Below are 14215 nucleotides of genomic sequence, written 5' to 3'. Positions count from 1 at the left end.
GCAAATATTAGTATGGGAGGCGATTTGTTTGGAAAATAGAAAGATTGAATAAATTAAAATTTTTAATAGATTAAACCAAATCAAATTGAAGGGAAAAAAAATTAAATTAAATCAAACTAAAATTGAATTAAATTAGTTTGGTTTGATTTGATTTAATTTAAATTTTATTTTGGGCTTGTTTTTCTAGACTTTTTTTGGATTAATTTCAAGCTCAATTTTAGTTATTTATTTTTATTTTTAATTTAATTTGAGATCTAATAATAGTTAAGTAATATTCAGTTTGGTTTGATTTTAACATTTTTTTTCCTTAGAAAATTGAATCAAACTTGATAAATAAAATTTTTTAAAATAAAAAAAAATTAAATCAAATTGGATTACTAAAAAGTCGAATATATAGAATTTTGTGAATCAAATCGTTTTGATTGATTTTTCAGATTGAATCAAATTATGCTCACTCCTATTTGGGCCAGGACAAATGATTACAATGTTATGAAGGTTGTTTTCATAAGATATCACGTAAATTTGATCTGTTTATGTTCTACGTAATATAACCAAGAGGGCAGTGCTAATAGTTTAATGAACGTTAATCGAATTAAACTCAAACATAATGGGGCACTGCTAAAATCAGCAATAACAGCGTTCACGTTAAAAACTGTAAATAGGAGGGATAGGAGTAGGACTCTACTCTTGAAGGACAGTTACATAATTAGTTGTCAAAGCCAACATATGAGCGATTGAGTTTGCTGATCCTTTTACAAATGAAAGATATAGCTTTGGGGGAGATCATCAATCAAAGCTTTACAATCTAATACCACATTACCAAACTAGGAAAGACCAATCTACTGCACATCCATAGCCATAGTAGTGGCCAGTGCTGCTGTAGCAATGTCAAATCAATCCCACATCGGGCAGAGTTGGGAATTATTAATTATTTATAAATTGGATGCGGACATATGGGGAGCGCTGAGCTCAGTTGCGTGGGCTTGTGACCCAAGCGGGAGCATTAAGGTGATGGAACGTCGCTCTAGCCCAGATAGCCGGATTCGGTCTGGCTAATTTCTGGCTCGCCCGCTCCAAGCTGGGAGTTGAACTATGGGTCTCAGGCTAAGGCTTTGGGACTCCTAGTTCTTAGAGCAGAGGGTAATGCGCGAGGCTGGCTTCACAGAGCAGCGACTACCTCTCGCTCCTGGTAGTGGAAGGATAACAAGTCGGTGCCACCCGGGTCCGTATGGCTTGATGGGCTGTGCTAACTGAACCATCACTTTTTTTTTTACGTTTTCCCTTTTTTTTAAAAAAAAATAAATGATTAAGAAATAATTAAAAACATATTAAATAACAAATCTAAGTTTAATTATAAAAATAATATAATTTTAAGACATTATCCGTGATGGGTCTAGAAAAATTTTTTTCAGAATCAATAAAAAAAATTTATATATAATAAATAAAGTTTTATATTAATTTAAAAATATAAAAGACTTTAATATCTAAAAATTTCATAGGGTAAAATTAACTCAATAAAATCAATCATGTGAAAAAGAGGACCTACGAAATTGAAGTGAACAATTCATTTTTATATTTATCAAAAAGAGAATTTAATAATTAAATTTATAAAGATAATTAACCTCTTTCTTCAAATTTTATAGAATTATTTTTTATTCAACTCCAGTTAAATTTATTGAATTCTTTTGATTAAATTTTACCCATCGTCCCAACTTATGTGGCCTTCACTTTCTCCTTAGTATGTTTTTACTAGATTTAGCTTTAAATCTTAACTCAATTAGTTCTACACCTATCTTCTTTCATTTCATATATAGGGTCTATCAATACATATACTAAAATATTATAAAAAATATATACCTCTGCTAACATCTGCTAGATCTGGCTCCTCCCGAGCCATAGCATATGCTTGAGGTGCCACTTGGGCCTCGGCCCGCTCAATCGTCTCAGAAGCTTGTCTCTGTGAGGTACCCATCACCTCTGGCTTCCTAGGTTGTCTACCCCTCTAGGCTGCAGGACAATTCTGGGTTCTATGTTCTTTATAAAAGTTATACTTCTATGTCTAATTTTTTCAATAGTATAAAAATTAGGTTATTCTGACATTTTTAGGAGAAGTTATGGCCAAATGAACATGTATTTGGTCATTTTTCTGGATTTAAGTTATGGTCATTCGAATTCAAGCAGTAATTAGGTCAAATTGGGGATAGTTTTTGGACATAATCTCTTCATGAAAAATGGAGCATTTTGATCCTAGTTTCATCCTCAATTGACCTCATATCAATTGGAGCAACACAATGCAAGTTATGGCAGTTCAAATATGCCGGACTCATAGATCTCAAAACCTGCATGAAAATAACTCTCCCAATTTCATTTCTTCCAATCTCCCAAACTTCAATTTGGCATTCATAGCACTTCTAATAGGCAACAAGTCATCTCAACATTCTCAATTTCAAGCCATAACATAAAAATCTCAATTTTTGATCAAAACCCTAACCTCAAATTCAATAATTCATTCAATTCAATCCATACAACTTCTAATACACTTATAATCATCAATCATCATCACTAAGTAAGTTTAAGTTAATCAAAATTATCAAACTCTCCCTCCTACCATGGCTGTCAAAATTCAAACCCTTCATAAACTTATCAATTTCATTTGATTTCATACAATTTCCACTGATCTCAACATCATTTCAATATTTAATGAAAGAAAGGAGAAGGATTAGGCACTAACCTCTTTGATCAAGTTCTTCACTTTGGCAAAACCTCACTAATCTCTTCTTTCTTGGTTGCTAATCACTTTGTCTAGGTGTGGGAATAATTTTTAATGAAGAGGACTATGGATTTTGGTGAGTGGATGAAGAGGGATTCAAACTTAAAGCTTAAAAGCAATGGTGGAAGGACTAGCCATAGTGGCCAGCCAAGGGAGAGAAAGAAGAGAAAGTGATAATTCTTAGTCAATTTTGTCTGTTATGTTCATATATATCCTATGGTTAATTTGTATTAACTTTTTATTATGTAATTTTAGCATCATAGTGAAGTCATGCTTAAGTTAGCATAATGTAATGTTTAAGTAATAAATTTTATTTTCTTTCTTTTCTTTTCTTTTCCCATTTCCATTTCTATACATAAATTCATAATTTAATTTATTTTATGTGTTTTAATCTCTCTTATTTTAATTGACATTTAGGTTAAAATTCAACTCTGATGTTGAAATGACCAAAATGCCCTTCGTTATGCTTGTCGGGTTATAATTTCCTTTTACCGATTGGCTAATTTCTTGAATTTTCTTTGATATTTTTAATGTCATTTAATATTCATAATTCCTTCAATTAAGTTCCAAAATATTTATTCTACAGGGTTCCTTGCGGGTCTGGAGTCAGCAACTGTCTTCACAATCGCTTCCTAGTATGGTCAAATATTTTCATATAATTTGGGCAAAATAGTAATTTCAAATCCATATATTTGTGATGAAGTTCAAAAGACAATATTGAGTACTACCTCTGAAGTCCACCTTAAAGCTTTTGCTCATGGCCAAGGTGCTCGCTGTAAGAAGTCTCGATCCCACATCGGCCAGAACTAACAATTATCAATTGTTTATAAATCTCGTGGAAAGCCGGGCCCCTGGCGTAGGCCCACGATGCGAGCGGCGGCCGAAGGGTGGCGGAACGCTGTCGTTTATCTTTCTTCATTTAAATATTTTCTAAATAAAATTTATCTAATTTCTATATAATTATATTTCTTAATTATAAGTACACACATTTATCTATTTATTTATATATAAAAAAAACTTTTTTTAATATTGTCACATAGCTATAAATAATAACAAATTAATTACTAATTAAATTAAAATAATAAGAGATTTATAGTTATTATCTTTTATATGACAATTAATAAAAAAATCTGTATCTACATTAAAAGAAAATTACTTAATTATTTTATGATTAATTTCTCTATCTCAATTAATAAATTAATTTCATTGTTTTAATTGTCACATGAAATGTTATGAAAAGAAGTTGATTTGAAAATAGTAATAAATTAATTTTTAATTAAATTAATAAAAAATTTCATATCTATTATTTTTATATAATAATCAATGAAAAACCTCTAATTCATATTAGTAAAAAATTATTTAATTATTTTCAATTAATTTCTTTAATTAATAAATTAATTTTCACCCATTGAAATTCTTCAACTAATTTTTAACTTATTTCCTCTCTTTTTATTTGGTAAATTAGGTTTCACATTTATTAATAAGAAATTTCTTAATTTATTTATAGCCTAATCAATAGAATGTTTTTTTTTTAGTTATTTTTATGCACAAATGTGATTATGTAAAAAATTATCTTATTTAAATTTTTTTTAATTATTATCTTATTTAATTTTTTAATTATTTTTTCTTATATTTATTAATTGAAAAATTAATTTGCTTTACGCATAAGAATTATTATATATTATAATAAATCTGAAATTAATTTAAAATTTAACATTTCCCAAAAGAAAATTGAAATTTAAACATTATTTTTTTAATCATTTCCTTTTCTCTAATTCTTTGTAAATTTAGAGTATACTATTTTAGTTAATATAATTTTTATTTTGATAAAATGTCATAAAAATAAGTTATGGAGTAATATAAAAAAAATTATTTTTTAGTACATATATAACATAAAACAATTAAAATTAAATATATAAAATAAAGTATTAATTATAATACAAAGCATAAAAATTTAATCTATAAAAAAATAAATATAATTTGAGAAATAAAATTCTTAAACATTATTTCATTTTATTAAAATTGATTAAAAAGTGAAAAAGGAAAATTAAAAAGGAAGTCTTACGAATTTAGGACTAAGTTGAAAGAATTTAATTACAATCTAACGTTGATTAATGATGATTGATTTAAGAAAATTAAAATGGACAAATTAAAATTTTATCAATTTTTCTATATAAAAAGTTATATTTTTCTATTACCCTCGGTTTTTTTTATTATCTAATTATTGAAATTCATTAAAATTAATAACTCCTTATGTATTTTTAAGATTTTGTTGTGAAGACGAACATTCTCCAAAAGCGTTTAACAGAAAATATTGAAGAATAATATTTTAAGAAAAAATTATTTTCATAAAATAATTTTCAAGATAAATTAATTTGAAGAATAAATTTTTAAAGAAATTTTTTTTAAAAAAATTTAGTATTTAGAAAAGTTAAATTCTGAAGTCATCATTGTTGAGAAAGTTTTATCTGAATATTACTTTCTCTTTATACATGGAGAAATCATAAACTTAAATTATGTTTGGTATGATGTAATCAAAGTTGTAATGCAATCATTATTACATTGTATATTTGATTACGTTGTTTGATAATATAAAAAAATTTAACATAATAAAATGATAATTACGTAACGTAAATAAAAGAGTATAGAGAGAGAATGATTAAATTGTAACTTTCATAAAGTTTAGGGATCAAATTTTAAAATTACTCAATTTTTATTTAGTCCATTAACGGAAGCGAATTGGTCCAATTTACCAATTTCAAGGTATAATTCACCCAACTTTTACGTTTTGTACTTAGTTGAACCTTGCTGCCAAGTTGGAGGGTCAAATTGACCTTTAGTCCTTTCATCGAGTGTAAGCATGATCTTGTTCTTAATTTTTTTTTTATTCAAATTTTTTATGTTTCAATTCGAACTTTTTGCTTTTGAATAATTTTGTATATAATTATTGTTATGGAGAATTGAATCTAAATCATGATAGTCGATTTTATAATTAATTTTTTATTAACTTAAATTATATTTTATTAATATAAAATAATTAACAAAAATATATATTTGCCAAACTTGTGACTTAGTAACAAATGATGTGAATAATTTATTTCATAATTACTTTAGAGTCCTTGAATTTTACTATTGTTTTATCGGTAGTCAATGTTTTGAAAGATGGTCTAATGAGAGAAAATGCTTTTATTCCTACAGCGCCCTTGCCTCTCTTTCCCTTTTATCTTTCTCCCATATATATCTCTCTCACCATTTTTGTATCATGCATTTTGCTCTCCTTATTTCTATCCCTTTCCCCTCAAATCAAGAAAATCTAAATTCAACAAAAAAATGGAACCCAAAAAAAAAACAAAATCAAATAACATCATGAACTCATTCAAAAACAAAAACAAAATCATCGAAAGTCAATTGTTATTATTGGCACCATTGACTTCATCTTCAATGACGCAGCCATAGTCTTCGAGAATTACAAGCTTGTGGTTAGGAAGCCATGGAAATCCAAAGATGCATTATCACTGCTCAAGTTTGTGAGAAAGGATTTGGGTAGGTTCACAAAAAGCATCGAGTTTTTTGGGCTGGGCTTGAAAGGACTTGAAGAAGGGGAGGGACAAGGAAAGGGTAAGGTTTTGTGTTCACGAGGGAGGGGCTGAGAAAGGGAAATAAGGGGCTGAGAGAGGGGTAAATTATACAAATAGTACCTTAACTTAAGGGCATATAATAGTAAGGTACTTAAACTTTAATTCAAGCAACATAAAACCTTTTGTGATATTCAACAGCCGATTTTTATGTTATTTACTCTAATGTGTCATTTATCAAATTAAAAAAAATTATATTTTCATGGATTGACAGCTTCAAGTAAATAGATTCTAGGTTATCAAAGTATTGAACTATGCAATTTGGATCGTCAAAATTATGGATAGAGAGAAAAATTAAATTTCTTTTTTGATAAGTATTAAATTAACATAAAGAAAATATAATTTTGTAATCTAATAAGTGTCACATCAATAATTATAGCCTAGAAGCTAGCTACTGAAAGTTATAAAGGAGTTTTATATTATTTAAATTAAAGATTATGGTGTTTTATGTTATTTAAATTAAAGATCATAAGTTTTATATTATAAATTAAAATTTATGTATCTTACTATTACATATTCTTAAGTTGAGATAATACTTATGTAATTTATCCGCTGAGAGTAGAGAGGAACAAGGAGGGATAAGTGTATTGATTCAATTTTTTGGTTTATTTCAAAAGAATTGTGATCTTATACCCCTCCTTCAATATATGTTAAAGAGAATAAAGGTAAAAAGGACATTAACAATTATAATAATGTAAATATTCTTATAATTAATTAATATACTAATTTTTTTTTATTAGTGCAAGAGATAAGTTATAATTGAGAAATAATAGATATAATAATTGTATATAAGTTGTAAAGAATCATATTTCATAGTTTTGAGTTAAAAATTATCTTAAACAGCTGACTTAATTTTGTTATCACCCTATTATGGAGCATGTAATTTAAAAAGTTTATTAATTTTATTAAAAAAATCTATTATTTACGCACGTTTCTGATGTTTCGAACCGAATCGAATCGTACTAAATTATATTGAAATCGAAAAGGAATGGTTACTGCAAGAATCAAATTACATTTATATTTACTGGTTTGGTTGAGTTTTGGTTCTTTATCAAGAACTAGATCATACTGAACCAAAATCGAATCAAAAATGGATTTTGTATTTTTTTAATATTTTTTTTTTATAATTTCAATAAATTAAGTTATGAAAAATAATGTTAAATCATATGCACTTATAATTAAAAATAAATTATGTTATACACACACACACACATATATATATATCTTAGTTTATTTTTAATTATAAGTGCATATAATTTAATGTTGTTCTTTATTTTTTAACTTTTTAAAATAATTTTAGTATTAAATACATTAAATCATCATATAATTTTTAATTACATGACTAAATCATATGATAATAATGTAATATACTTTTAATTCTTAATTATATATATATCTTTTAGTTAAAGATTATATATAAAAAAAAATAAGGATAATTGTCAAAAGAAACTTGAACTTTAAAAATTTTTGCAATTATACACTAAACTTTAAAAATTACTAATTAAACCCTAAACTTTGACTGTTGTTGCAATTGTACCCTATCATTTTTCCTATTAAAGGGGTTGATGGAGTGCCACATAAGATGCCAGCTAAGTACCACATAAGATGCCATGTCAACTAGGGATAATTACCCAAAAAAAAAGTGAAACTTTCCAAATCGTTACAATTCTACACAAAACTTTAAAAATTACTATTTAAACCCAAAACTTTGAAAGGAGTTGCAATTACACCATACTGTTTGTTACACCGTTAAAAGGGGTAATGATGTGCCACGTAGAATGCTAGCTTAGCTCTACATAACCACTACTAATCCACAATACTGCACAAGCTCTCCCCCTTTTAATTGTTTGCACTACTTGCACCTCATAATTTCTTATTTCACTACTTGCATCTCCATCTCCACATCTCATATTCTCTTTAAATAAAATCTTGTGTTTGTAGTGAATCTCTCTCTCTTTGTGTATATTTATTGCAAAAAGGTATAAAGATGGTCACTCGACCATGCTTCATAGGAGATACGAGCTTGGCCGGATGCTGTTATCTATAATTGTTGATATCTACCATCAATTTTTGTCATAATTGTAGCATTTATTATCGTGATTTGAAGCTAAAAAATCTTCTTATCAATGAAAATGACAACTTAACGGTTAGAGATTTTTTAGTACATTGTTACCCCCTTTAATGGTGTAACAAACTATAGGATGCAATTGCAATTCCTTTCAAAGTTTAGGGTTTAATAGATAATTTTTAAAATTTGGGGTAGAATTGCAATAATTTGGAAAGTTCAAGTTTTTTTGGCAATTATTCTTGGTTGACGTGCTGCTAAGTTGGCATCTTATGTGGCACTTAGCTAGTGTCTAACGTAGCATTTCGTTAACCTCTTTAACGATAGGGTATAATTACAACAACGATCAAAATTTAGGGTTTAATTGATAGTTTTCAAATTTGGGGTAGAATTGCAAAAATTTTGAAAGTTAAGGTTTTTTGGGCAATTATCCCAAAGAAATATGTAACACCCTCACTGTAGTAATTCCGTACATTCTACTGTTTCAGTGACCGGTGTCGGTCCGGACAGCTAGAACGTCTGGAAAAATATTTAGACTAAAGTGAAGAGCCATAATTAACTCAAATATTAACAAGCAAAATGTAGGAAAAATTTTAAAAATAAAATACAACCAAGTTAAATGAGCCGGTGCCCTAGCGATGGGTAACCTAGTGGGAAGTTACGGTCTTCGCAGCTAGAAGCCCTAAACCCAGGGGAAAATTTATGAAATAATTTTTGGGACTCTAGAGAAGAGTCATTGAGGTTTCTATGGCATTAGAATGCCAAGAAAAAGCTTAGAAAAATTTTTCGATCAGTACAGACGATTTTAGCTCAATAAGCCAAACGGAGGGCATTTTGGTCATTTCATCTTCAGAGATGATTTTTGGCCGACTTGTCCAGTTAAGTAAATAATTATTATGACATAAAATGTGAATAAATATTGCTAAAAATTTAATTAAAAATGAGTAGAGAAGAAAAAAAAAAGAAAATGAAATAAAAGTCATATTTATGACATAAGCATGATGCAATTAAAATATTTTCACCCAACCAAATTTTGACACATCATTATATACTACTTAAACATGAATAAAAGAAGATAAAAATTGAAAAACTAAACAACCATCTTCTTCTTCTCAAACAGCCGCACCAAAGAGAGAGAGAAAGAGAGAGAGAATCCTCCATTGATGCACTCACCTAAGCTTCAAATCGTAGCCAACTACACCATAAAACTTCATAACCTCTTCATGAAAAATTGATCTTACACCTTGGGCAAGTTAGAGGCAGCAAAAAAAAGAGAAAAGGAAGATTTTTTCAAGCTTGGGAAAATTTCAAAAGAGGTTAGTGTCCAATTCCTTTTCTCTTTCCTTCAAATTTCTTGTTAGAATGATAAATTGAACTAGAATATGTGAAATTTCATCAAAAATAAATATGTTAAAGTGTCACCCCATTTTCAGCAGCCATGGACTTATTAGTGTTTTGATGATTTCTTTGGGTTAAATGAGTATATAAGCTGCCCTTGATATGAACTTAACACTTAGCACATTGAATTGTAAGTTAATGGAAGAGTAGAGAAATTGAGAACTTAGGGTTTTGAGAAAATTGGAGTTTTGCTCCTATAATGGTGTAGGAACATTTTAATGGTCAATTGGTGACCATTTGGTAAGTTTTAAGCTTAATATGAAGTGAATTGAGTCGTTGAAGGTTGGAAAGGGTAGGCTGCCTTGTGTGCTGCATTCTGGACTCTTAGAGTCTAGTGTGTTTGGAGAGCCTTAACTGAACTTGTGTAGCTCCAATTGGTGTAAGGCCAATTGGAGGTGAAACTAGATATATAATGCCACAACTTTGGTGAAGGAACCCTGCCCAGAAAACTAACCTAAGTGGCCCTAAAAATTGACCTAATCCGGGTGACCAATATGCTGTCCCTGGAAAATGACCAAATGAACAGTGTTCATTCATTTGGTCATAACTCAGTGTAGAAAGGTTCAATTGACCTGAGATTTATATCAATGGAAAACTTAGGCAAATTAGAACAACTTTCATATAGAACACAAACTCAAATTCTAAACTTAACCAAATGAAATTGCTAGCCAAAATTGAACTACCAAATCTGACAGAACAAAAAATTACCCAGAAATTCTGGGTAAAGGCAATCCAACTAGTTATGGTGCATAGCCATAACTTGAGCTAGAAAACTCCAAATGGAGTGATTCAAAAAGTAAAATGTAACTAGACATAATAAAAAATAACTTTAATTAAGAACACTTGGCCAAATTCTCACTGTAGAATGGCCTAATGGAATAGTGAACTCCAGTATCCAAAAACTAAAATTTTGATTTATTCTCCATTGGTTGGAAGTATGGATTGGCAACTAATGCCAATACTTTTGGGAACCAAAATGTGGTAAATTTACGTGATTAAGACTCATGTAACTATTATGCATTGAAAAGTCAATAATTTAACCTAAATAGTAAAATGAATAGTAACCTTACATGTAAAACATGAAAATTCAATTAATAACTTTGTAATGTGCCCTAATACACCTAGTAAGATTGGTTTGAATAGGTTGGCATGCCAATAGGGTTCAGTTAGCAGTATTGCACATGGCATTATGCCATTCTGTGATTTATGGCTTTTAGCCATTCTGATATTATGATGATACTTGGCCTTGTGCCTAATGTTTATTACAGCTTATCAGCTGTTCTGTTGCACACCGGGAGACACTATGTGACCAATGATGTGACGGCCCGAGATACTTGATGCCCAGTGCTAGTTGACTCGTTTATCCAGTCCAGTCATCCAGTATAGGTTAATTGGGCAACCAAAAATGCAAGTTGATAAATTTAATGAAATAATGGATATAACAAGTACCAAATAAATAATACTACAAATAATTACCAATAATTTGTCTGTATGAGAAATTAACATATACATTGCATAATTATTTTCTTTTAGTTCTTTTTATATTATTATTGGCACCACTAAGCATTATTGCTTAGCGCGTTGCTTTTTGCCACGCGTAGGTTATGGGGAGACTAACAGAGAGTCCAGTAGACTACAGACTGGGTGAGGCAGTTCACAGTTCTGCATAGTATTCGTGTCACCTCACAGACTTCAGTGCATTGGTAGGACACTAGGTTCCATTTTGGTATTTTGTACTATTTGTATTTTGTAATTAAACTTTTATTTTCTCATGTATAGTTGAAACTCATGTAATATATTTTGGTATGAATGCAAATATTTGTAATTAATGTTTATAAATGAAAATTGAGTATTTATTTATGATTTGTACATGATTATCATGTGAAATGAATGAATGACAAATAGAAGAATTTTTGAGAAATATTGAGATTATGTTGATATAATGGAGTTTGAGAATGATTGAAAATGTATTAAAAGTATTTTTCACAAGTTCCGAAGAACTGTTTTCTCCATTTTTAACTAGTACTCTGCCGGATTTTCTATAAAATTTTCGGAACCTCAAATGAATTTATAATTTCAATAAATGACTTAAATGAATCAAATTTCACAAATTGCATTTCATCACCATAAAGAAATAAATTAAGGAAGGATAAAAATAATTGAGATAAAATATAGTGTTCCGGTACATTGTGTGGCATATCTTACTCGGCTACACTGTAGACGGGTAAGGGGTGTCATAAAATAGGTAAAAGATAATATAAAATTCTTATTAACGAATATACTTTTTATATTAATATTATCATTTTAAGATTAGTATTATTATTTTTGTTGTTATTTTCATATTAGAAATTTAAGATTTTTTCTAATTTAAAAAATATAAGAATATTATAATTTTAGGTGTAAAAATCAATATTTGAAATAGAATTAGAACTAAAATAAAATAAGATTAAAAATCAAAACTAGAACCAAAATCTTAACAAAATTCCTTAGAGTTAAATCAGACCAGAACTGAAATTTAATTTCTAAGTCTTATTCTTAAAATTCAAATGATTGAAGGTTTGTTTCTGATTTCAATTCTTAATCAGACAGTAATGAAACCGTAACTAAATATCTAATAATCACAATATCTAATTATCCACTAAGATTTCTTTTCAGTCTCTAAAAGAGCAAGCTCACATTAATAGAAATATAAAGTAAGTGAAAGAAAAATAAATGTAAAATTATAACTTGCAAATCTTTATCCACAACTTTTCAAATATATAGATAAAAACATGGATGAAAATGCACACATAATTTTTTTAAATAAAATATTATAAGATTTTAATTAAATTTATATAAATTAAAAGTCATTTAATGAACTTAAATTCAAATAGGATTAGGTCTAATTTAAAAATTGTCGATTATGAATAATATGGGTGGCACAGATTTAAATAAATTAAAAAAAAACTTTATAATATTTTATAATTTTGAAGTTGAAATATAATATGTAATTTAAGATGTATATTCGTCATATTTAACTTTAAAAATTTTTGTATACAATATGCTCTGTTACTAAGGAAAAAGAGCAAAGAAAGATAAATTTTAACAGTCCTTTAACTTTAAAATTTAACATAAAACCCTATAAACTTTCAAATTTTACACAGTAAAATTCCTCTAACTTTCAATTACTAATTTTTCAGTTAGAAACTGATGTGAATAGCTCCCACATGGGATTTAGTCAATATTTCTCTCTCCTCTCTTATTCAAAGTGTAAAATTATTCTCTTTACACATGAAAAATTATTCTGTCTATAGAGAGAAAAAGGATTCAATTTAAGTATGGCTTGAGAGAGAAAAGAGAAATACTGATTAAGCTCAATGCTGAAACTGTACAGGTTAGCGTCTAACTGAAAAATTGATAATTGGAGGTTAGAGGGATTTTACTGTGTAAAATTTGAAAGTTGATGGGGTTTTATGTTACATTTTTAAGTTGAGGGACTATAATGTTACAACTAGATAAGTTCAGGGATAGTTGTCAAAATTTATCCGAGCAAAGAAAGTTAGATAAAATAATGATTTTAACGGTCCAACATTCGTTGGATAAGAGAATATATAGTAGACTGCAAATTTATTCAGTTATTATAATATTCCATTAAATTATTTAATATAATTATGTCCTCCATGCAAATAACAACATGAATAATAAATTTTTATAACTTAGAAACATTAAGGACAAAAAAATTGATATAAAAATAAAGAAAAAGGGTTAGATCGACATACATTTTTTACTTTCGTTTACTAAAAAAATAAAAAGGATGAAAATTTTGTAACATATATATTTTAGCAGATTTAAGAAATTGAAATTCTAATCCCAATATATTAAAAATTAATAAAATAAATTTAAATAAGAATAAGACAAATAAATACCTTACTATTAATGGTTGGTTGTAAATGAACAAGTTGCTCGCGAGCTGTTCGAGGTTCAGTTTGATAAAAGTTTAACTCGATTCGATTCGATAAAAGTTTAGCTCGATTTAACTCGTTTAGAAACATGAGCCGAGCTCAAGTTAAATTTTTTTGGACTCTTTTATTAAACAAGCCAAGCTTGACCTTCATTGTGTTCAGCACACGGTTAATTTGTAATCTCGCGAGTCGGCTCGATAGTAAACCCATTAAATAAATTTGTGAACAGACTCATTTGTAAAATCATTTATATTAGTTATTATATTTCATTATATTATAAATATTTATTATTTTATTTATGAATGTTCTAAAAAAATATATGATTTAAAATTATGATGTAATTAATATATAATATATAAAATGTATTTATTAAATATAGTTATTTGTAATTTAAATATATATATTT

This window comes from Hevea brasiliensis, chromosome 14, assembly GCF_030052815.1.
Source record: "Hevea brasiliensis isolate MT/VB/25A 57/8 chromosome 14, ASM3005281v1, whole genome shotgun sequence".
NCBI lineage: Eukaryota > Viridiplantae > Streptophyta > Magnoliopsida > Malpighiales > Euphorbiaceae > Hevea > Hevea brasiliensis.
The sequence above is the reverse complement of the archived record's forward strand: the minus strand, read 5'-3'. Positions refer to the sequence as shown.